This window comes from Gracilinanus agilis, chromosome 3 (genome assembly GCF_016433145.1).
Source record: "Gracilinanus agilis isolate LMUSP501 chromosome 3, AgileGrace, whole genome shotgun sequence".
NCBI lineage: Eukaryota > Metazoa > Chordata > Mammalia > Didelphimorphia > Didelphidae > Gracilinanus > Gracilinanus agilis.
In genome coordinates, this window is record NC_058132.1 from 629457398 (window position 1) to 629484128 (window position 26731).

At 36.5% G+C, this 26731-nt stretch overlaps 1 protein-coding gene across 1 annotated transcript in view; it reads left to right on the top strand.

The window, feature by feature from the left end:
- The first annotated feature begins 9633 nt into the window (after window positions 1-9633).
- PLS1 (plastin 1) overlaps window positions 9634-26731 on the top strand; it is a 149112-nt gene continuing 132014 nt past the window's right edge. Inside the window, exon 1 of the mRNA XM_044669456.1 lies at window positions 9634-9697. The gene's annotated coding sequence lies outside the window, so the exon portion shown is untranslated. The remainder of the gene's footprint in view (window positions 9698-26731) is intronic.

The window sequence follows — 26731 nt, forward strand, 5'->3', positions numbered from 1 at the left end:
ATATTTTTCTTTTGTTATTCTTTTATGTCTCCCATCTTAAACTTTTCTCTTTATGTTTATAATCATTTCTAATATTTTTGCTGTTATTGCTACAATTTTGTCATTAAAAGTAACTAAATTATATCATCATTAAAAAATGAAAAAAAAGAGGTCCATAGCCTTCTACAGACTGTCAATGAAAGCCATGACTCAAAAAAAAAGTTTAAGAAGCCTTGGTTTAAGGCAATGTTTTGCTCTATCAAATAAATACATTTTCAATATTTTGTTCTACCAGATCAAATACTTTTTTTATAATAAAAAAACTAAATGTGCACTGGAATTTTATATGCTCCGCATCTTTCAACCAATTAGGAAATGATAAAAATGTGGTTCATTATTATAAATATTGTTTGTAAAAACTTGCTTGATCCCCATTAATGCACAACACATCAAGGATGCCTTTGATTTGCCCATAGATTACCCAAAAAAGATTTTATACGTTTGAAAGAGTAAGCATGTATTTTAGAGGGTTTTGATGCTTTCTAAGTCTTTTATTTTTGCATTAATGAGGTTTGAGTTTCGTTTCCCATGCTTTTGGTATTTTGTACTACTATGTCAGATGCCTTGACCCTCAATCCTTGACCTAGCAATCCCTCAACATATTCACAGTTGTATCTAATCCAACACAGATCATGTATAAATATACATACATACATATATATGGAGAGAGAGAGAAAGTGAGAGAGGGAAGGAGTCACAATTGAAATGAAGGTAAACCAAGGCACAAAGTTCCAAGCACATTCAATTTATTGCTAGCAGTTACCATTGAAAAGAGTCTTTAGCTTCTCAGCAAGTTAAAAGACCACAAATGAAGGCAGACATCATTTTTACTGACAAAAGGAGGAGCACCTGAAAAAAAATCTGACTAGAAGACAGCACTGATTGAATACAAAGTCTGAAGCATCACAGGCATGGAGACAATATGATTGACTGCGAATCTGGAATGCAGGGCTAGCAACAATCTCTCTTTCCATCTTGTGACTAAGGAAAGCTCACTGGTGGTGTTCACCTGCATGGCTAGTTAGAGTCACAGTGATAACAGATCAGATTTTTCTCAAAAGATAGCTAGTGTGGCAGACATAACAGGCCAGGTTCCCCGAAATTCACTTGCATCCTTCAAGAATGACAGATATCCTTGACACTAGTACAGAACAGTGATTAGAAAGAAAACAACTTCTAAGCTTAATGATCTTAGAAAGGAAAGCTGAATTTCTGGACTTAACTCAGAGACAAAGAAATACAAAATGTAGATGGTGATACGGAATACAATTGATTACAAAAATGGAGACTATCAATCTGATTATATGTGTGTATGTATATATGTACATATATAAAAATATACATACATATCCACATATATAATAAATATATATCTACTTGGTCCACTCAGACTGCTATACTTACTTTTGTTTGCTTGAGTGTCATTCTAACTCTCCGAATAAGCCCATCCAAAAGTAGGAACTTAAGAGTCCAAGTGTGGTGGTGCCACCATTCTTGCAGGTGAAAACAATTTGTTATAATTATCTTTAAAGGTATCTTCCTCTCGTGATGCTTACTTTTTCATCCTTGAATGACTTTACCTAGTTGGCTCTCTTGCCAAGGTCTCTTTAAACTGGTTTTACTCTCTATGGTTTCTCTCTGCTTTATGAGACAATACTGCTCATAACTGTGCCCCCTTCCTTAATAAAATTTTAAAAACAGATTATTAATCTAAACCAAGGTTACCTTTGGCCACTATCTCTCTTCATTTGGCAAATAAATTCAGTGTTTGCTGACTAAAGGAGTTCTGTTTTGCTTTGGTCTTCCTATTGTAGCAATAGATTTACAATATTTGAAATTTTCTATAAAACCATCATACTTAGAGTTGATGTTATTTCTGATGTTCATTTCTAATTTTTTATTCCTAATTAGTTTTTTAAATTTTTTTTAGCCTGACCTTGACAAACACCAACCAAGATGATCATTTCCACATGGGAAGAATAGAAAAAGAAAATTGTATAAAAATCAAGAATGTAATTATGTAAAGATTGTTGGAGTTCCTTAAAAATATGTTTTAAATTCAGTGTTAGTTCCAAAAATTGTCATACTTATTGGTCACTGGACAAAGATCTCACAGTCAAATTAAAATTTATAGATGGTTCAAAAATCATGTGTCTAAAGTCTTGTCACTTGTTAGTATCTAATTTTATTTATAAAATTGATGGTTAAGCACATGTTAATATTTCTGTTGACTGTTGTTAATTGTATGCTGATCTTAGTTTACTTCCTTGTTTGTTGTTTTTGTTTGTTTTACAATGATTGTGCTGGCTTTTGACTACATGATTTCAAAACATGGAACCCAAGTACCAATTTCTAGCAATAAAAAATTACTAAAAATTTTTAAAAGGGGTATGCTAATAAATGTTTAACAATTACCCCTCCCAAGTCCTCACAATATCCTTTTAAGTATAATCTACATTATTAACATTTCTCCATTACTTTTTAAGGTTTAGATCAGTTGGTGGTTGTCCTACGTACTCAAAGAGGACCAAAATTACAACATAGTGATTGGAGCATAAATTGGATTTAAGTGAGACAGAGTTTCACAAAGTCATCAGCCTCACTCTCTGTCTCTCCTAGTTATCCAAATTCAGTGGCAAGACAAAAGTCAAGATGACTGGTGATGGCTCAGGATGCAGTGAATGACTTTGGCATCTTTGTTGTCTAACCAATCGCTAAGCACTCCACAGAGTCTGCTTCTGCCTCCTTTATGATTGTTGGAACAAATTGTTCTTGGAGCCACAGGTGAGAACTGGGTAGCAGATGGATATCAAAGAAAGTCGCCCTGAAAAGGGCTGGGAAAGCCCTCACATTAAAGGCACTGGTCTTCTCTGGACCCCCTCTACACCCCTAAAGTCTAGTGAGACAACAAAATAATAAATCAAAAACTGACTTGTGGCTTTTGAATATTTCTGAGGTGTAAATGCTCATAGGAAAGTTAACAAGTGGCACCTGGGAACCGAAACTAGCTCTAAGACACTTGTGTTTAGCATTCTCTCTGCCGTCCTTCTCCCCATTATGTCACTGTCACTGTAGAAATGGAAGAATGGCATTTTGTGATGCTATTTTAATCTTGTAGTCTATTATGGCATGAGGAAAGAAGATAAGCATCTGTTGCCAATCCCCTATCCAAAGCCTTTCCATTACAGTGAAAGTGTCCAGACCTTGGGCTCCAATGAAATGGCCTTCAAGAGCTCACTATGGTGAGACACAAGGTGAGACATTAATGTGGAAATTACATGATAATAACAATAATTAATAATATTAATCCATTAACAATAAATAAACTAATAATAAATATCCGTTGCCCTTTAGCAGCTTTTTGCTAGGAAATGAAGATATCATTCATTTTATCTTATAATGGATCAGCAAGGTATTTATTTTCAAGAAGAGTTCATTTATGTATCACAGGGGAAAGGAATATAAATTTTGTAATGAAATATTGAAATGACATGATTAGAGTAGATTGGGTGTTCTTTTAAACCTAACTGTAGAATGGGTCAAGTTTTTAGGTGCTATTTTTCTTTATAGATGATGATGGTAAGGAGGGACATGAAATATGTGGCATTTATTTTTGTTGTCATTCAGGTGGTTTCAGTTGTGTCTGACTCTTCATGATCCCATTTGGGGTTTTCTTGACAAAGATACTGGAGTGGTTTATCGTTTCCCTTTTCAGCTCATTTGACAGATCAGGAAACTGAGGCAAACCGGGTTAAGTGACTTGCCCTGGGTTACAAAGTCTGGATTTGAATTCAGTTCTTCCTGACTCTAGGCCTGGTGTTTTAACTACTGTGCCACCAAGTGGCACAATATTTCCTATTAGTTTTAGGTATTTTAGAGAGCATGTAATTAAAAATTCATAGCTTTCACAAGAATGTTCCTGGTGACCAAACAAAATGAAGGCCAATTTGCAAAGTAAGCAATAAATTAGACCACATAAGATGATCATAAAGAATCCCAAAGAATAGGATCCAAAGTCTCTCTTTCTCCCTGGACTAACATAAATCATGCTTCACAGCATTATTTCTTTTATTCCTTCCCCAACTGTAGGAGAGTCAAAGTTATTAAGTGTTTATTTGGGGTATTATCCCATGTACTATTTCTAGATAACAAAGGAAAACTGTATCCTTTTTCTTTTCCTGTGGCAAGACTGGAGTGCAGGAATTATAAAGTTCGGGCTAACCCAAAAAGTTTATAATTTTGATGCATGAAAAACTTTATATGACAGCTCACAATCTGATCTACTTTAAAATGAATAGCATTAATTACTAAGGTTTGCTTTACAATATGTATTATAAACATGAAAAATATTTAAGAGTCAGATTTTATTTTATCAATTACATGTAATAACAAATTTCCATATAAGCTTTCCAAGATTATATGATCCAAATTGTCTCTCTCCCTCCTATCCATCTCCCTTCCTGGAGCAGGCAAGTAATTCTATCTGGGTTATACATGTATTATCATGCAAAACATATCAGAGCATTTACTTAGAGTATAGTGCTGTACCTCCTCAACATCTTTTTTTTTTTTTTTTAATTTTAAACCCTTAACTTCTGTGTATTGACTTATAGGTGGAAGAGTGGTAAGGATAGGCAATGGGGGTCAAGTGACTTGCCCAGGGTCACACAGCTGGGGAGTGTCTGAGGCTGGATTTGAACCTAGGACCTCCCGTCTCTAGGCCTGGCTCTCAATCCACTGAGCTACCCAGCTGCCCCCTCAACATCTTCTTTTGACTCAGATTACAATCACTTCAGTTCAGGTCCTTTTCACCTCTCATCTGGACCATTTTAATAGCTCCCTAATTCATATCCTCACTTCTAGTCTCCTACCTTTTCAATCCATCTTCCATATTGCATTTTTCCCAAGACTAAAGACTAGCTATCAGATTCTCTTGTTCAAAATTGTTTGAGGACTCAGTAGTACTTCAATGATAAAATAAGACTTCATCAGCCAGGCACCTAAAGCCATATCTTTAGAGGCCTAGAAAAGAATGTCCTCCCCACCTACTGAGTCCCTCTGGCTAGCCAAGTTGTCATCCTGGATTGCTCACTATCTCTCACCCCCCCACCCACTCCCCCCACAATATATCCAAGCTGTTACCCAGGCTGGGTAACAATTTCACCTTTGTGTCCTTCTCCCCTCTGACATTGCTACCACTCTAGTGCAAGACCTCATCACTTTCTGTTGGATTATTGCAACAGACTGTCCAGTGGGTCTTCCTATCTCAAATGTCTCCCTACTCCAGTGCATCCTCCACTAAAATGATTTTCCTAAAGCACAGATCTGGCCTCATGCATCCCTACTCAATAAACTTCAGTGGGTCCCTATTGCCTCTATAATCAAATATAAAATGTTGTATTTGGCATTCATAGCCCTTCATAATCCAGGCCCCCTCCTGCCTTTCCAGTGTTCATACAGCTTATTCCTCAATATGTATTCTTGGATCCAGTGCCACTGGCTTCCTGGCTACTCCACAATCAAGACACTGTATCTCAGCTCCTGATGTTTTCTATGGCTATCCTCCTTTCCTGGGATGCTCTCTTTCCTCCACTACAACTCCTGGCCTTCCTGACTTCCTTTAAATCTCAACTAGTATTTTAAAATCTCATTTTAAATCTCAATCTCCTTTAAATCTCAACAATACCTTCTATAGGAAGCTTTCCTCAATCCCTCTTCATTCCCATGCCTTCTGGTTGATTATTTACTATTTATCCTGTGTTGGCTTCATAGATATTTATTTGCTTGTTGATTCCCCATTTAGATTGGAAGCTCCTTAAGAACAGGGGATTTTTTTTTTGTCTCTTTGTGTATCCCTAGTCATTAGCAAATGCCTGGCACATAGTAAGCACTCAATAAATATTTACTGACTGATTGATACTAATATCTTCATTAAGTATGTTTCTGATTGATTCATGAATAGCTGACTCATAAAAATTTTGTGTTAATTTGATATTCTCTCAGTTGCCTTTTTTCATCATTAAAAAGATTTTATATTTTCCTCCACTTTGGTATCTTCCCTCTCAGATTCTCACAACAATAAATATAATTAAGCAAAATAATTGAAGACATTGGCCATGTCCAAAAATGTATCTCATTCCAGATCTCTAGACTATCACCTAAGAGGTGGATAGTATGTTTTGTTATCAGGTTTCCGAAGCCATGATTGATCACTGCATTATTCAGAATTCTGTAAGTAATCTTTCAAAGTTGTTTTCTCTTGCATTATTATGGTTAATGTTTTTGTTTGTTTGTTTGATTTCACTCTGCATTAGCTTATACAAGCTTTTCAGTTTTCTCTAAATTTATCATATTATATTGCAGTAATATTCTACTGTATTAATATACCACAATTTGCTTAGCCCCATTAGTCAGCACTCATTTTGTTTTTTTCTTTCTCTTCCTTTATTTCCTTTCTTCCTTCCTTCCTTCTTCCTTTCTTTCTCATTTTTCTACCACAAAAAGTGCTGCTGCTACAAACATTTTGATAGTTTTGGGTCCTTTCTCTCTACCTTTGACCTCTTTGAGGATTTTTACCTAGTAATAGTATTGTTGGATCAGTGGTTATGAACTCTTTTGTGATCTTTTGGATATGGTTCCAAATTGCTTTCCAGAATGATTAGACCCGGTTAGCTCTATCCCCAGTGATTCATTTGTCTGTTTTCCTGTACCCCCTCCAACAAGTACCATTTCCATTTTTTGTTATCTTTTCAGTCTGATGGATGTGATGTGGAATGTCAGTTGTTTTTAATTTACATGCCACCTGTTATTAGTGATATATAGAGCATTATTCACAGTACCATATTTAATTTTAATCACAGGTCTTCTACATGCTTGAAAATAGCATATTTACATATGTGACATATGCAATAAAAATAAAATATTTTGTTTATCTATTGCCCCAATAAATAAATCAGGATGCATATTTAATAGGAATGAAATGAAGGTCAATGCTTTGGTCCCAGTATAGTGGCCCAGGCTCCTTTGCAGTAACTTCACAGTCCCCCAGGGGGCCTCAGACCACAGTTTGGGAACAAATACACTAAAACTTTATCCCTGTTTTAATGGCAAAATTACACAGTAACTATAAGCTGAAGTTAGTTTAAAACAAACCAGTGCTACAAACAGGATGCAATTTGCTTTGTGAGAGTGAAATCAATGTTAAACCTATATATTCCGTCTCTCATCTCTGTGCCTCTGTTCCCTTGCCTAAAATGCATTCCCTCTTTACCTGTTTTACAGAATCCTTGGCTTCCTTCAATGCTCACAGGTTAAGTGCCCACCCCTAATACTTTGTATTTGCTTTTCTACATGCATGTTTTCCCCTCCCAAGAGAATGTAAGATCCTGGAGAATAGCTACTGTTTCATTTTCTTCTTTGTATTCCCCAGAATGAAGTACATACAGTGCCTGGAACATAGTAGATACTTAATAAATTATAATTAACTAAATAAATGAAGGCATCAATTGTGACTCTTACCAACTTCATCCTAGAGATCAGAGCCCCAATTTCATGTGATTAGAATTCTATCCCTAATGCTGTCCCCCTCCAGAAAAAGAACTGTTGGAGTTGTCTTTCACATCAGTGTATTTTTGGTTTAATGTTGGGATTTTGGTTTTGTATGGGTGTGCTCTTACATCAGTGACCAATATGGAAGTGTGTTTTGCATGACAATAAAAAAGGAAAAAAAAATTCTACCCCTGATCCTTATGATCTGTGTGACTATGGCCAAGCCAGTAAGTCTCAGTTTGCTCACCTGTAAATGAAGGACAATAATAATGATGGGATCCATCTAAGGAGGCCATTGTGAAGTTTAAACATGATCTTGTATTAAGCACTTTACATACTTTAAAGCACTATGTTTTAGTGGTTGTTATTGTTATTGTTATTACAGCAGTCAAATATTTGTTAAGTACTAGGTGGGGTAATGAATTCAGCATTGGATTTGGAATCAGAAAGACCTGAGAAGGAATCCTATTTCAGATACTAACTAGTTTTATGACCCTAGGCAAGTTACTTAAATGGAAATCTTAATTTCCTTATTAGAAAAATGGGGATAACAGCACCTACCTCACAAGGTTGTTGAGGTCCAAGTTAGATAATATGTATAAAGTACTCTGCAAACCTTAAAGTACTACATAAATTTTATCTATCATTATACTTCTCCTCCTCCTCTTCCTCTTCCTCTTCCTCCTACTCCTAGTACTATTACTACTAGGTACTGGGTGCTAAGTTCCGTGATTTGGGGGAGGCAGGTAGATAGCACAGCAGAATACTGAACTGGGGATGAGGAAGACCTGATTTCAAATGTTATTTCAGATATTTACTGGCTATATGACTCTGGAAAAGTCACATAGCTTCTCAGATTCAATTTCCATATCTGTAAGTATAAATGCTAGTTATTAAAAAATATATAAAACATGGTCTCAGCCCTTAAGGAATATAGAAGCTGCTTTACGTATGTGCCACTTAGAGAGCACACCTCAGAGAATATTTTCACAATAATAATAGAGTTTAGGGCTAAGTGACGTGGTGCACATTTTGAATGTTCTAATTTCCTATCTAATTTCCTATCTCAGAAAAGGCCCGGTTAATGAGGTAAGCCCTAGCTGTGGCAGACAAGTAACTGATTGATGGAATTATTGTTTAGTTATTTAGTTAAAATTCCTAGAAAAGGCACTGGGCTGCATTCCATTGACTTGGCTCATGTTAGACAGTATTTCACCTTTATTCTTTCCATCCCCCTCCCCCCAATTCCCCTTAAGCTAAAAAGTAGGGAAGAAAGCTATAGAAACGTGGTCGTACAAAGAGCACGGGATTTGGAGTCAGGAAACCTGGGTTCAAATCCTAACCCATCAGCCAGCTACGTTTACATTTTAGACTTCAGTTTCCTCCTCGGGGAAATAAAAGAGCTGGCTTAGGCAATCCTTGAGATGCCTTCCCCTCTCATGCTATAATCTAATGTCCTACATCCACTTGTCTTTGCCCAAGGAGGAAGAAAAAAAAAAAAGAAAGAAACAATCTCCCCAAATCCCTTTTAATGGTTTCAATTTATTCCTAGGAGGCAAGAATTCTTCAAAGGAACGTCCCGGGGACCCTTCGCAACGGTAGCATCGTACTCGTACCCGTGGGGAAGTTGGGAATTTACCTCCCAGATATTAATCAGACTTTGCAAATTCAAAGTACTTCCTGCAGGGGGTGCCTTTACTTACGGGAAACCTATTAAATTCGTCTCCTCAACCCAAGTCATATTTTTGCCCCGCGTCCCTTCATCCTCCCTTCGGTTTCTCCACGGTCTTCTTTTCCCACCCTAGGTGTGTCCTCAGCCCTCTCTGCCTGGAGCGGCCACGAAAACCCGGAAAGGTGGAATCAGCTCATTTTTAACTCCTGGGCGACTCCGGCGCTGGGCATGCTCAGTAGTGAGAAAAGGTGCTGGTTGCGAGAAGGAAGCTTCTCCCCTGCTGCAGAGAGAGCTGGGGCAGAGGAAGAGGAGGAGGAGGAGGAGGAAAAAGAAGAAGAGAAAGAGGTGGAGGAGGAGGAGGAGGAGGAGGAGAAGGGAGGCAACGCTGGCGGGCGGAGCTGTAGCCGCCCCAAAGCTTGGGAGCTGGAGCCCGAGCCCGTAAGTGGGGAGGGGGATTAAAGTTGCTCCCAGAACCCCTGGATAACGCCTCCTTTAAGTGCCACCCCCCCCCCCCCGTTTCTCCCACTTGGGCGCGTTTGTTAGTTTCACAGGGAATTGATATTTGTTTCTTGCACGAAAAAGGTGTGTTTTCTCTAGTGGCTGCAGGTGCCGAAAAAAAAATAGCTTTAGGGTGTATAAACCTGATGTTTTATAGCGTTTTCGTCCTAGTTTACGGTAGCGTTCATGGAAGTGAGTTTCAATGTGTACACCCACTTGGTTGTGGCTACATAGAAATATTCCAGGTAAGGCTTTATGCATTATTTTTCAAAGGAAGTTTAAGATCCACCTTGTTTTTACCTGCATGAAACTACACATCCAGAAAAGTTTTCGTTAAGAAAAAAAAAAACCAAACATCCTCAAAACTTTCAGTTGCTAGTGCTGCTGCATTGGGGCTCATCTGTTTTCTTGGAATACTGTGACCTTTGAGCTTTGCTGCGGATGATCAATAGGGCTGAAATGAAATCCTATCAGTAGTTTCTCTTTCTGGGACAGAGCCTTTGGATGCTGCATAAGAAAATGTCTGGTTTCTCTGAGTTTTACTGCCTAGGAAAGAACCAAGATTCAGGTCTCTTGTCAAAAGAGGCATCGCAGTTTGGAGTTTGCAGTCGTTATTAGCATTTTAAAATGACCATTTGGCTACCCTCTGCATGATAGACCTAGGCTATGCTTTCCCCCACCCCCTTTAGACAAGAGTAATACCCTATTTGATACCATTAGAAAGAATTGGAGCGTTAAAAGATTTTCAGATGAATGAAACATAAACCTGCGCCTACCCTGCTTCCTCCCATTTCTCCTGCCCCCATTTCACTTGTCCTGTGTTACAGGTTAAACAATACCTTTAACCCTGAGAATGATATGTTGGATGGGTAGGTGTGGTAGTAAACAAGACTGAATTATTTCCTTTGCATCCTGTAACCCACTGAAGTCCCTCCCGGTTCTGGGCACTGAATCTGATTATCAAGGATCATAGAGATAAATAATAATAGCTGACTTTATGTTATGTAAGATCTAAATCATTTTACCAGTATTATCCCATTTGATTCTCTGACAACTCTGAGAGATAAGTGGTACAAGGTAATTATCCCCATTTTATAAATGAGAAAAACTGAGATTTACAGAGCCGTCAAATGATCCTTCAGGGTCACAGAGTTAATAAGAATCAGAAGTGGAATTCAAACCCAGGCCTGGTTCATTCTATTCTTGCTTACTCTTGAAATTTGTGGTCATGTTGAATTTATAATATATATATCTACATACAAGCACTACACCTATGGAAGCAATCTACAATTTCTAGAATACGTAATTTACATTTCAGGTTTTGAAACAATAGGTCACATTTCTATAGTATTTTACAGTTTGCAAAGAGCTTTCTTCATATATATATATTTATTTCTTGCCCATACTAAATGTGGGTTCAAAATATCATAGTTTTTAGGGACCTCTTCTGTCATCTAGTCTAACTCCCTTATTTTATAGAGAGGCCTGAGCCTCAGAGATATTAACTAATTTACCCAACTAATTGACCACCTTAGTATAAAATCCCAGAATCTGCTGACTTCAAGGCAGTAGGATTATTTAGGTTCCTTTTTCACCTGTATGAAATATTTTCATAAAGTGATTTAAACAAAGATCAAGGATGAGAGAAAGTCCTTTCCATATGAACTACTTTTCTGGTGACTTGTTCATATGATCCTATCAGCGTCTTTCCTAGGTTTAGAAATTGTCTATCATCAATCATTAGCCTTACCCTCCAAATCCTTTAAAGCTTAACATAAACCTTTTCTTCCCTAGAAAGTTTTCTGTAATAGAGATTTAATTAATAATTTAATTAATAAAACTAATTTTAGATTACTAACAACATTACAAGGTACTCTCATTTGAAAGGGGTTATTTTTCTCCACCTCTTCATTTAACTCTCTTGACTCTGCCCCAAGAAACTATTGTGGAACAAAATTTTCCTTTAGTCTAAGGATAGGTGGGAATAAAGATAAGGGCTATGTAGACTAAACAAGTAGGAGAGAAGACTTTTCTGATCACTAGGCTTATCATTAGTGTATCTTCATCATGATTGATTGACCAACAAACATTCATTATTAATATTATATTATTATTTATAATTAAGCATCTGCTATGTGTTGGTCTTTAAGAACTGGGCATATAAAGACAAGGAGGAAACAGCCCTTGCCGTCAGAGAGCTTTTAGCTGACATTCTTTTGGGGGAAACAAAATATCACAGACAATTAAGCACAAAATATGTATGAAGTAAAAACAAGTAATTTTGGTGGGCACAGGTAGAGGAAAGGGGAGATAAGGATGCTCTTTGGGTAGAAGTTAGCAATTGAACTGATCTGATCTTCATCTTTATCCCATTTTTGTACCCAGTGGTATTTAATGTTTGTCGAATTGAAAAGTGAATTACCAACTTTATCATCCTTTATGAGGTACCTCTCTCTATGTTGTTTTATCCTAGGTATTCTATCAAGGAAGTTAAACACAGGTGCTCTCTAATAGAAGCCTATGATCTCCAACTGAGACCATTGATTTGACATTAAAAAGGATATGTAAGCAACTGAGCAAACATTGAAGAAATACATAAAGTACTTTCATTGTTTAAATGCAAAGCCTTAGTCTATTCTTTAAGTGGTGAGTGAAGGGGAGATGTGTGAATTGGATGGTTGGACAGGGAAAAAATATCAGTTTTATGAAGGTTGGATTTCAAGAGCTGCTTGAGTGAAAGAAAAAAGAGAAGGCTTAGTGAAAGAAGATTGGGGTTAGGTTATCCTAATCAGAAGAGGAAGTTCAAATAGCAAGGAGATCATTGTATTAAACAATGGGAGAGAGTAGATGGAGGGAGTGAGGGGTGGGGAGTAAAAGGACAGATAATGAACAGATGGGCCTGACAGGACTGAAAAATTTCTGCATTACAGCACTCTCCAGACTCTTCTTCTAGCCCTTCCATTTTTCTGTCTTCTTAACTGGGTCTTCTTTCTCTCTAAAATGTTGACATCTACTAAGGTTCCCTCTTTGGTCCTTTGTTCTTTTCTGTGTTCTGGGAAGAATTTCATTCTTTCCTACAACTTTAAATATCTCCTCAAAGTGAAGGATTATGAAGTTAAATCTTCAACTTTCATCTTCTTGAGTGACTATCCCACATCACTCTTCTTACGTGGTGGACTTTTCTTCTTCCTCTTTGAGCCCTTAATCCTTCTTGTTTTTAATATTCTCTTTCTCCTCAAATTACCTCGTACTTATTTTTTTTTATATACATACTATATCCTTCCCTATAGAATATGAGCTCCTTGAAGGAAGAACTATTTAATTTGATCTTTATTGTGACTATTCATAATACTAGTTGGCTTACAGTACTTTAAAGTGAACAAAGTATCTTAACTTGTTTAATCCTTAAAACAAGCCTATGAGGTCCTATAGGTTTATTATCCTCATTTTTCTTATGTGAAAATAGAGGTCACAGAAGTTGTCTAAAGTCACGCATTTAGTAAGTGTCAGAGACTAGATTCAAACCCAGATTTTTGACTTTCTAACTCTTAAGGTTTAAATTCTCAGCACCTAGAAAAATACTATGCATGATAGTAGGTTAAGAAATGTTGTTGAATTCCACCTGAATGACTTGCTGTCATGTCAGACTCCAAAGTTCTTAAACCCACACTCACTCCTTTATCCTCAGACCAACTCATCCATCTTTCTGATTTCCTTTTTTTCAGATAATTTTTTGGATAGCCTATTTTTCCTGTCCTTCAAACATGAAACTGAACATATCTATACTTTCTTCCCTTTATTTCTTTGCTTCATTTTCCTATTTCTAACTTTAAAAGTCTTGCCCATCCTTTAGGACCTGGCCCAAAGTGTCATTTTCTCCATGGAGCCTTGTCTTATTTTCCTAGCTAGACGTATTCCCTTTTTCCTCCATAACATTTTCTGTACTGTTCATCTGTACTGTACTGTAATATCTATTCTTTGCTATATCTTTTTTATTTACTATTTTATTTTTTTCAGATAACATGAAAAAAACAATTTTTAACATTTGTTTTTTAAAATATCAAGTTCCAAGTTCTTTCCTTCTGCCCCTACCCTGCTCCCTCCCTGAAATGGTAAGCAATTTGATATAGTTTATACATTTGCAGAAATACAAAGCATATGTTCATTTTAGTCGTGTTGTGAAGGAAAACATAGAACAAAAAAATTCCATGAAAAATAGAAAGTGAAAAATAGTACTCTTCCATTTGCTTTCAGTCTCTGTCAGTTATTTCTCTGGAGGTGATAGTATGTAATTATGATGTGTTCCCCAGAATTCTAAATCCCAACTTCCCATGTTCCCTCTCACATTCTAATGTAGGGAGAATATAAGTTTTGTGTTGCCCCACCTCTCCCTCTCTTCTCATGGAAAGGCTGCTGTGAAAGTGGGGTGAGGTGAGAGGCAGGAGAATTTTACTCAGGTGTTTTTTTACTCAAGTTTTCATCTTTTGTTCTTTTTATTTTCTTCTACTTCAAGTGATTATTAAGAAACCGTATAAAATATAATGCTTTAAATTACTGAATATTAATTTAAAATTTACAATAGAATTTTCATCATAAATCCTTTTAATTGTTTTGTATCTCTTTTGCTGAGACTAGCTAAGTCATCCACAGTTGATCATCATACAGTATTGCTATTACTCTGTCCAATGTTCTCCCAATTCTGCTCCCTTCTTTTTGTATCAGTTCATGTAAATTTTTTCAGGTTTTTCTGAAATCATTCTGCTCATCATTTCTTATAGCATAAAAATATTCAATTACAATCACATACTACAACTTGTTCAACCATTCCCCAGTTGATGGACATCCCTTCAATTTCTGATTCTTTGCCACCAAAAAAAGTACTACTAAAAATATTTTTGTATATATTAGATCCTTTTTCTTTAAAAAAAAATCACTTTAGAATACAGACCTGATAGCAGTACTGGCGAATTAAAGGGTATGCATACTTTTGTAGCCTTTGGGCATAGTTCCAAATTGTTTTCCATAATGGTTGGATTTTTGTTTTGCAATTTTCCTAAATTTCCCTCCAACATTTATGATTTTCCTCTTCTGTCATATTCTGGTATGTATATGATAGATGCAAGGTGGAATCTTAAAATTGTTTCAATTTGGGGGTATCTGGGTGACTCAGTGGATTAAGAGCCAGGCCTAGAGATGGGAGGTCCTTGGTTCAAATCTGGTCTCAGACACTTCCTACCTGTGTGATCCTGGGCAAGTCACTTAACCCCCATTGCCTAGCCCTTACCACTCTTCTGCCTTGGAGTCAATATACAGTCCAAAACTGAAGGTAAGGGTTTTTATTTTTTAAAAAAGTTGCTTTAATTTGCATTTCTCTAATCGATACTGATTTAGAGCATTTCCACCTTATAGATAGCTTTGATTTCTTCATCTGAAAACTGCTATCCATTGACTGTTTTTTAATTGGGAATGACTTGTGACATTTTTATAAATTTAACTCAGCCTTCTTTATTTTTAAGAAATGAGGACTTTATTAGAAAAACTTGCTACCAGTTTTTCTCCCCAGTTTTCTGCTTTCCTTCTAATATTGGCTGCATTAGTTTTGTCTGTGTAAACCCTTTAAAATGTAATACAAACAAATTAGAATGTCTTGGTTTTTGTGTATGTATTTTCTACTAGATTGTAACATTTTTGAAGGTCAGGGATGTGCCATATGTATTTTTGTATTCATTACAGTGTCTCAGTAAATACTCTATAATTCATTATAATTCATTGAAGGGAAGGAGTGAAGGAGAAGCCAAAGGTAGTGGTGCAGTGCAGAAAATCTGGTAAAGAGTTTTGAGAGAGAAAGTGAGAATATTGATCCCAGTCTGTGCTGTAATGGGAAATCAATGTAGACTTGTCCTTAGGTGGTGGCAAAAACAAACTGATAGATGGGGAAGATAGCTTTGGCAGTCATAGGAAAAGAACCACTGAGTCCATCTTTTCCAACATCCTTTTTTTTATAATTGAGGAAGTTGAATCCCCACAAGGTTAAGTGATTAGCCTGAGGTCTACATAGTTGGTAAGTGATAAGAATTTGAATTTGAATTCAGGTTCTCTGACTTTAGAACCAATGTTTTTTCCATCCTACTGACAATGAAAGTAGAAGGCAGGAAGTCCAGGATTGCTTTGAGCAAGAGTTCACTAGGGCCATGACTACAGATGTGAATAGATATAGAGTAAATAGGAAAGATTTAAAAAGTGTTCTAAAGGAGAAAGGCACAAAACTTGGCAAGAGATTGGACATGCATAGCAAAAGGACAGAGAAGTGTGGAAGTGCTTGTCATTGCACTATTGCATATCCAGGGGTAGCTTCACCATCCAATTTTTTGGTTTTTGCTCTGCTTGCTGAGCATCAAATGGAGAAAGGCCAAATGTAGAACTGATTTCACCCTGTACAAATTTAAGCACTCCATGTCCTCAACAAGGTCTTCAGTGATACTCAACAATTCTTTTACATGACCTTTGTCAAATTCTTATCTCATTCATCACAGCAAATTTTCCTTTCTCTTCTTACTGCAAATCTTACACTTAATAGTAACTGTCATAGCCTACTGTTTCACTGGAAGGATTAAAGCTTTCCAAAGAGAAGTCACTCCTTTTTTTTTTTTTCTATTCTTAAAAAGATTCTTAGCTCCCATTTCTTTTCTTTTTTTTTCTTTTTAGTTTTTTTTTTAAACCCTTGTACTTCCGTGTATTGTCTCATAGGTGGAAGATTGGTAAGGGTGGGCAATGGGGGTCAAGTGACTTGCCCAGGGTCACACAGCTGGGAAGTGGCTGAGGCCGGGTTTGAACCTAGGACCTCCTGTCTCTAGGCCTGACTCTCACTCCACTGAGCTACCCAGCTGCCCCCTCCCATTTCTTTTTAAAATTTTTTTTGTTTGAGTTTCCTTTTACAAAGGGATTTATATGGAAAAAATTTTTACATGATTGCATATGTAAAATTTTAACAGATTTCTCACCCTCTCAAGTGGTCTAGGGAGGGAGGGAGAGGATTTGAGACAATGAAAAAAACCAAATGTTATGAATTGTTTTTACATGTAATTGGACAAAAAAATAATAATTTTATATGTATATATATAAATTCTCAGCATTATCATCTCCCTTCCTTCTCCTCTAGTCTCAGAACTATACCCTATATCTATGGAAAGTTGATCCCATTCTTTCCTATTTTCTGTAGACCTTTACTCTAGCCATCATCCTCTTTTTTTTTTTTTTTTTTTTTTTTCATGTATCTTCTGTTTCTGCTTCTCTACTAGGTTCTTCCCATCATCTGTCTACAAACATTCTCAGGTCCCTTTAATCTTTAAAAAACTATTTTTCAATTAAGTCTTCTATCTTAGCTACTTGCCATCCTATCTCTCTACCTTTTCATTTCTAATCATCTTGAAGAATTTGTACTTGCATCTGCTACTTCCTTACTCTTTCCAATCTTACTACTCTACTGAAACTCTTCTCTAAAAAGTTTCCAGTGATTTCCTTAATGCCAAATCCCATGATTTTTTTTTTCAGTTGTCCTCTTTTTTGAACTCTTGGCATCATTTGACATTGTTGACCATCCATTTCTTCTGTATCATCACTCTTCCCTTGACTTTTTTTTACCCTATATCATTTTTAGCTACTGTGTTTTGGCCATTAACTTTACATATATATATATATATATATATATATATATATATATATATATATATATATATATATATACACATTGTTTTCATTTGTACCTCCCCACATGACTGGACTGTAGGAAATACCATTGTAAAAGTCCATAAACAACTTGCACAAACCCTTTTCTGTGGCAAAACCATAGGTCCTTATGGATGTTGGGTTTGTCACCAGATCCATTAAGGTCACATGTTGCCTAAATGACCTTTTGTTCCCCTTTGTCTTTGTTAATTGTCATATAGATGATGATGGATGGATGGACTCCATCAAACTGGTTACAACCTGTATACAACCTTTGGAAAATTTAATGACTTAAGAATTTAAATTGATTTTAAGGGGTCTTCAGAAATGATTTTTAGATATCTTGTAGCACAATACCTATGACTGATCATTTGCCTGCCTTTGAGTTGTTTATAACAAAAGGTAAGGGTCCATTTGGTAGTTGAAGTGAAGTGCAATAGCACTGTTGTATTTCCCCACCTCTGCATTTATAAAAATGTAATGGATGAGGCATATAAAGACATGCTTTTTACGGTCTCATCCAGGAGGTGGGAAGGTTTTTCTAGGGGGTGTGGTACTTCTGGATGGCTCCCGAGAGGGACCATTCCCCAAGAAGCCTACTGGCTTCTGGATGGTTTCTATATCTTCAGCTTATTCTACCCTTGAAAGATTTGCTAGATCTGTAAAACTTATGACAAGTATCCATGAGATTCATAGTATTTTTTAAATGTCACACAGCAAGTCGTATGAATCATAATGATAGCGGGTTTGTTTGCTATTGTCATTAAATGTGCTCTTATGATTTTGGGGATTTTGGTACTTCTTGAATGTGAATTAGCTGTTATACTACTGTTTTGAAAAGCTGTTTTCTTAGTGAAAATTAATGTATTCTGAGTTGATCCGTGTATTTGTCAATGCCTTCCTCAGGGAGGATTGTATAATTGTCATAAAACTCTAGTTTTATAAAAGTTTTTCTTGTTTGAGAGTAATTTTAGGATAAGAAACTTGCTATCTCCAAGAATCCAAGAAGTGAACTGCTTGGCGAAGGCACCATGGAGATGCCTGCAGAAATCTCACAGTGCACCAAAAGATCCAGAATGAACTTTGGGATGCAGTGAAATTGAACTGTAGAGGGTTGAATGCATTTGTTTTGAATGTACACTTTTATGCCAGAGGGGACTGCTCCCTAACTGGCTTTTTGTCAATGCACCTAGCAATCATTGGTTTTGTTCTCTTTCCCTTTTATCCCCAAATTATTACAATATTATGTTTACATGATCCACTGCGGAATCTAGTCTCCCAAAGGATCCTAGGGGGGATTATGTGATTAGAATCTGTTACTCTAAAAAAACTACAATTTCCAGCACCCTACTCTCTTCCTGTCATTATGCGCTGATGTAGACAGGATATAAATTATGTGGAGTTCCAACTGTTGTGGCTTTGGTGAAGTGGGCTTTTTGAGCAGGTAGAAAAGGTCACGTGGTTCTATTTTGTTAGATAATAAACTTTATAAAATATAATACTTGAAGTATTGGACGTTAATTTAAATATTACATTTATTCAGAGATACTTCCTGCTTCCATAACTCATATTATTCATTCTCTGACTCAACTGATTCCTTGTTTTTTTCTTAATCCCTTAAAATGAGAATTTCTAAGGATCTCTTATCGGCCTTCCCCTTTTATCTACCTTGTCAATCTGATTTATTCCAATAGCTTCAACCATAAACTTCTAGTAGAGATTGGGGAGATTATTTTAGATGATTATATCTCTAGTTCTGTCTCATTTGTGATCTGTGCTGCATTTCCAATTACCTATAGGATATCACAACTTGATTATCACATGACACCTAAAACTTGACATGCCTAAAATTGAGCTTATCATCTTTTCCCTTACATTCTCTGACTTTGCTTTTTCTATCAGTTACCTCACCATTCGCCTAATCTCTCCTAACCTGGTGGATCTCTTTCATTCCTCTCTCTTCTGTGACTTTCTTATCTAATAAATTATGAACTTGTGTCAATTCCATCTATACAACATTTCATAAATGAGTTGTTTCTTCTCTATACATAATGCTATTACTCCACTAGAACCCCCCCCCCCCGTGTCATTCTCCCACACCACTATAATAGTGTCTTAATAGGTATTTTTAATCCACTCCTTATTCTTCCCTACAGTCTGAATAATTTTCCTTATGCCTACCTGTGGTTCATTTACTTCTCTGCACAAAGATCTTTTGGTATCTCCCTAGTGCCAATGAAACAAATGTCAAATTCTTTTATCTTAAATACCCTAGGCTCTATTTAGAATCATCCTATTGTAGAAAAATAGATAAATAATGGAGACACCAGGGATATTATAATAAAACTAAGTGATTGTGGGTACACACACTGGGGTTTAGGAGAGACTGGAGCAGAATGGAAAGACCAGAGTTTACTGGATTCACACAAGAATGGCAGTTGGTCTTACCTGTCACACAGCTTCCCCTGGGCCAGAGGCTAGAAACAAGCAGGCAAGGTAAAAGGGATTAACTGGTTTTAATTATGTACAACTAAAAGGTGGGATAGGGATGTCTACTCTAAAACCTTAAAACCTAATGACAAAACCCACAGGGAAAGGGGAGGATTTTCCTACTCTAATCTAAAGATCTATGCAGGCAGGGCAGTAATGGAGTCTCTGGGTGACTGCCTCAGACCTGGACCTGCCAGGCTTGAGCAGCACAGCTAAGGGCTGATGTGGCTTTGGGGTTCTCACTGTAATTTACTGATGATCTCTGGATGCCAAGAGCCAAGGTGGTCTCAGGTACCAAGTTGAAAGAGGGTGTGCTCGAGACACTGTCCACCAGATCCCAAACTTCTCCTCTTCCCTTGGAAGTACACTGTAGATCTTGTCCTCTTTGCTAGATGCTACCACCACTCAGGATCCCAGGGAAATCAGGATGCAGGGTGTCCTTTACTCTGAGATCTCCCAGGGCTAACCACAGTTTGTGCTAAGTCCCTCTCAGAGCACAAGTCACTTCTTTCTGCTCCTTCATTCCATCTGGGAATTCCCAGCTCCAGCTCCTTCCTGCTAGGTACACCTTAATTCTTAATTAATAGCTACTTAATCTTCCTCACAACACTATCTTTTCAGCTTTATTTTATAAGTACTATTCTTCACATAGGTGAAAGAAAGAAATTCAAACTCTTGAGCCCATCATTTAGCCATTTGTAGTTTGGATCCAACTTATCTTTCCAACCTCATTTCAATAATACTTTCCTTTAAATAGTCTATTTTCTGGCAAAACTAGTCTGCTGACTTCGTGATAGCTAAGTGGTTCAGTGAATAGATCACCAGGCCTACAGTCAGGAAAACCTGGTTTCAAATTTGGCCTTAGGCACTTGCTAGCTTTGTGACTCTGGCTAAGTCTTTTAATCCTTGTTTGCCTCAATTTCCTCATCTGCGCAATGGGGATAATGGTGAAACCTATCTTACAGGGTTGTTAGGAGGATCAAAAGAGATAATTTTAAAACTCTTAGTACAGTAGTTGCCATAAAGTAAACACTAATCAAATTTTAGCTGTTATTATTATTGTTGTTTAGTTGTTTCAGTTGTATCTGACTCTTCCTGACCTCATTTGGAATTTTCTTGGCAGAGACACCTCAGTGGTTTGCCATTTCCTTCTCTAGTTCATTTTATAGATGAGGAAACGAAGGCATACCAGGTTAAGTGACTTGTCCAGGGTCACAAAGTAAGTGTCTGAGGCCAGATTTGAACTCGGGAAGATGATGCCAAGCCCAGTGCTCTATCCACTGCACAACTTACCTGTCCTTATTATTATCTAGCTGTTCCTGATTTCGTCTTCCCATTTCCTATATCCATGTACTGGTCCAGGCTGTCTATATAATTGGAATGCCTTTATGTATTTCTATATTTTGAAATACTTTGCTTCCTTCTGTGTCCAGCTCAGTTGCCACCTTTTCCTTCTTCCTTCCTTCCTTCCTACACTATCCTTATTCTTATGTGTTATCCTTATTCATTCATATCACATGACCTTATTTAACTGACAACCTTCATGAAGATGGGGATTCCATAATTTTTCATCTTTTTATTTCTAACATAGAGCACAATTCTTTACATGTAGTAGTCATTTAAATATTTTATGACTTGAGTTCATTTGATGGGTTCTCAGGGAATCCCTACAACCAGAGAGATAACAAGAAGCTTCTGAAAAAAAGCCATTGTCAGGGGATCAATGATGATTGAAGTAAGATAGACCAGCATCTCCCACATGGTGTATATTCCCAATTAATTAATGATTCAGAGGGAAGAATATAATTCTATGTAAAAGAATTGATGAGAGGGGAAGATGATTCTTTAATCATACAGAGAATAATCAATACAGAGAAGTGTCAGTGGAAAGGATTGAGAAGACAGTTAATTGAAAGGAAAATCAGAACTTTCTGAACATAGTTTGTAATTCAGGAACTTGGTTGAGAATGGTAGGAAAGAGGTTTGATTACAGCTGGATATATATAAGTCCATAATTAGTCCCTGAAAATCACGATGGGAAATGCAAGCCAAATGCTTGGTAGCATTTCTAAACTAAAAGTTCTATTTGAAGAGATGACTTGGGAAATTTGTTTACCTGGGATGGACATTGCAAATACTAGCTTTGCAAATCAAAGTCTAGACTTTACATATGCACATTACAAAATAGACTGTGGACCTGAATGCTAATAGTATCATCTCAAAATATAAAAGACAGTAATGCAAGTTTATCTATAATTGGCAAGGTATATAAATAGCAATATATAAAAAATAGCAATATCTAAAATAGTTGTGAAACACTTTTTTGTTTTTGGGTGAATTTTCATGTTAACTAGTTCAGTCTTCATGAACTTGAGAGATGTATAATGAATTGTCCCCATTTTGTAGATAAGCAAACTAAATTAGAGAGATTAAGTGAATTACCCCAAATCACACAGCTATTCAATGGCAGAACCAAGGTTTAAACATAGTACTTGTGACTCCATATCTGGCTGTTTTTGCTTTCTTGTCCTATTTCCACGTAAAAGATATTAGAGAGTAATCAGTTAAAGGGTGGAGAGAACATAGGGAGGATGCTAGGAACTTTAGTTAATAGGAGAAAATGGCATTTATTATATAAAGAATGTAAATGGCGTACTTAAGGTCGATTATGGCCTATGATGTCATGGGGCGAATAAGACAGACAGAGGCATCTTCATTTGGTATGTTGAGAAGTGTCTGTTCCTTCCCCCCCTTTTTTTTTTAACAAACAAAAAATCCCCATTTCCTCAAATATTAAATGCAGTCCTGTTATAGAACTAAAAATTACATATGAGATATGAAATGGCTTTCTCAAAGTTAATGTATCACAAGGGATGTGTGAAACAGCTGAGATCTAGCAAATTCAGTGTATCGTCCCTTAGTTCATATTCATTTAATTAGCATAATTGAATTTTAGCTATTTTCAAGTCCAAATCCAACCATTCCCCTAATTTTATAGAAAAGGAAAAAGAGACTGAGAAAGATGAAATCCATTTCCTAAGGGCTTATTGCTAGTTAGAGACAGAGCTTGGAGTAGCCCAAAGTTCCTCTCATTATATAATGCTACCCCTCACTCATATGTTCAAAGGGCATTAGCAATGTTTTCTAATTATACTTTCCAGCTTTCTCAGAGCAAGGTTTTAACGGAAAGTAATGGGGACTCACAACAACTCAAGAGATTGGAAACATCCCAGCCAGCTTAAAAGCAGCCATCTGATTTGGTCACCAGGAGGAAAAACTGGTCAAAACAAGTAGATGGGGAAGGAGAAAAAGACAGGGTAGTTTGTGAGTCTCCTATGGGGCTAAAATTGGGAGTGAGTCTTTAACAGAAGCCTAAAGGTAGAGGGATGGCAACCTAAACCCAATGATTCAGAAGGAGCTGGCTTGGCCTCTTTTTCAAGCAGGGATTTGATCTGCTTTGCTTAGAAATGTGGAACCCCTTTCTTTTAGTTTTATTTTTTCATTTTTCATTTCATTTATTTATTTTTATTTCCAATGAAATTCTGTATTTGTTATCATAACAGGCTCAGTCTTCTCCTAGTTACATTTTCCTCTGGATAAGCAACAGATGTGAAATGGCTCAAGCTTCCTAGAAGCCTCGCTACAGGAATTCCTTTCTTATAATCTTTTTTTGTAGATTCTGGGTACCTTCCTTCCCTTTCTCCCCTCCTCATTCCTCTGTCATACTTCCCTTGTTAGCCTACTGCACATATTCTAAGCCTTCTCTTTTCCTGCAGACTGAAGCAAATGCAAGGATCACTTTCCACTCTTTTAAAATGTCTCTTTCCAGTTCTGTTTTATTTAACCCTGAGATGTGAGTCCAAGAAGGATAGAAAGGAAAGAGTGTTAGCTTTGGCATCATTGTTCTTAGGTCCAAATCTCTCCTCATAGACTTACTACTTGTGAGACCTTGGGAAAGTCACTTAATTTCCCTGATCCTTGGTTTTCTCAACTATAAAATGAGGGTGTTGGATTAGATGGCCTTTCAGGCAGGAACTCAGTCAAACCATATCTTATGTTCAAATGTCTGAATTTGTAGTGAGAGTGGAAGAAAAAAACAGAACCTACTGGCTTGTGCTCTGGATATTGTAAGCATATTTGGTTATGTTTTTAATTACTGGAAAGTCTAACAACAGTTTGGTGGTAAGAACACTGGATTTAGGAGTCAGAGGATCCTGGTTCCTACCTCTGCTGCTCTAGGTCAGTTGACCTAATTGGATCTCAGTTTCCTTATCTGTAAAATGATTGAGTTGGACTAGTTGGTCTTTAAATTCTTTCTCTCACTATAGTGAACTTTAATCATGCTGTCTTTTTGCTCCCATTCTCTCTGTCCCATAAGTTGCCATTCAGCATTCTTGACTTAAGGCACATTAATTATTATGACTTCTTTATAAGTGAACTTCCTTTAGTAACTTTTCATGTATGCAAAAGAACAGAACATATGTAAGTTACAAGACTTGATGTTATCATATTAGAGGGTCGATTATGAAAAACTAAATTATATTTTCAAAATTGGTTTAAAACTTCTGTTTGCACCCCTTCAGAAGGAATTCTCCAGTTTCCAGAAGTTGTAGTTGCTTTGTGAATTTCAGAGACATTCTAATAAAACAAATATCCTATGTGAAACACTTTCTAATTTAGTTTGTCTAAATACTCCACAGCTATATGCAGTGAATGCATTTCATATGAAAATAAGATTCTGACCCATCCTAAGATTAAAAGATGCCACAGACAAAATGCCTTTAACCCACTGCCATGTTCTTAGCCAATATCAGCTTGCATTTTACAAGTCGTTCTCTACAACAATTCTGGGAGCAGGATATTACAATTATTATTTCCGTGTGGAGATGGGGAAATTGAGGGGGAAAGAGACTTGCCTAAGATTATGCAGCTAGAAAGTGTTGAAGGCAAGATTCTAACCCAAGATTTTTGACACTCAGTCTAGGGATCTTTCAGTTCTTCCATCACTGACTTGCTTTTTTCCTGGTGCAAGTCAAAAATTAATTAAGTTTTGGTTGACTTGTGAAATGAAGAACTAGTTATTAAGGTTAACCAAAATGATTTGTGTTTAAGAAAGGAAATAAGTTAGAAGTCTGAAATGTAGAAAGAAATAAACAAGTAAAGAAGAAAGAAAAAGACATAGTAAAGCTACTGTACTTAACCTTCTGAAGATTCTGAAAACAACATATTTTAAATATGTCCCTAAAATGAGAATTCTTTAAATTCAGGTAAAAAATATAACAATCTGGAAAAATTAAATTGACTATATATTTGTATATATATATGTATATATAAAAGGTAGTAAATATGAGAGGGAATTCAGTACCATTAGTAACAGACCTGTTATCTTATTGATGTGGGTGCTCCTTTCGACTGTGCGAATTCCCACCTTTGCTTTCCATTGCTTTCTCATCCTTGGTAGCTATTATCTATGCTCTCCCATAAATCCTCTGGAGAGGATTTTCTTTCCCAACAGGATGGAGGGTCTTTCTCTGGTTCTCTTGAAGTTGTGTGTCTATTAATGGAGCACTTGGACTGTTGTTATTCTTTATTCTTACTACCTGATCCATACACTTCCTTTTTTGATCAGACAGCTCTCATCATCCTTTATGCCACAGATGAAGTAGAGAAATTCTTTGAACATTTTGAAAAACTTCCTTAAATTAAGTCAACACATGCTCTTTGACATCAATGAAAAGAAGGGCATTAGGGGAGGATGCCAAAAAAATGTTGGAAATTATCAGGTAGGAATAAAAAAAAATGAGCTAGACAAATACTTTGTAGACTCTACAGAAATCTCAAGTCTACATGTTATTTGTACTTTCTTTTAAAAATATTTTATTAATGACTGTTGATTTTAGTCAATAAACATTTTACATCATCATCATCATTTCTGGCTATACCATTGTACCACTATCACCAATCAGTGAACCATTCCTTGTAACAAAGTAAAACAAGTTAATGCAGTGATTGTATCCAGCAGCTTCTATAATTTTCTGCAGCTCTAATCCCCTACCTCTTCAAAGAGAAGGGAGGTACATTCACGAACGCTTTTTTCAAGAGCAGAGTGAAGAGGCATTAGATAAGCAAACATCACACACACAAACATGAAATTAAAACAAAAAACTGGTTAGTGATGAAGGAGTAATTTCTTAATCAGCAAGCTGTTAGACTATCCGCGTGTTAAAATAAAGCTCAGAAACAATAGTTTAAAAAGATTATGATGACTAATTATAGTGGAGCACACATCGGTAGATGTTTGGCAGTTTATAATCTAAAATTAAGCACTTTAAGACCTTTGAACAAAAATGACCTTTGATCCTAAGCATAATAGTACCAAGTTGTTGCCATATTCAGTGCTCTGAATCTGGATTAAGTTTGTAAAGTGAACAAAATTAATTTATAGCTAGCACCAAGCTGATCCAGAGAGGAAAAAAAAATTCATTCTATAAAAGTAGATCGTCTCAGTTCATGTTTCTCTCTTTAATGCTGACTGTTTGACAGTGATCTATGCTTTCTTTCTTTGTTAGTCAATACATACCTGTACGTAGAATCTAGATAGAACAATCAGTAATAACCCATAGCATGTGGAAGTTTTAGAAATGATCATCGCCATAATAATTTTAATTGTACTCATTACTACATAATAAAGTGGTAAGTCAGCTTCAAGACCATATCCAGTTGGAGCTTTAGTTCAACATTAAGTCAGTGTGAATGGCC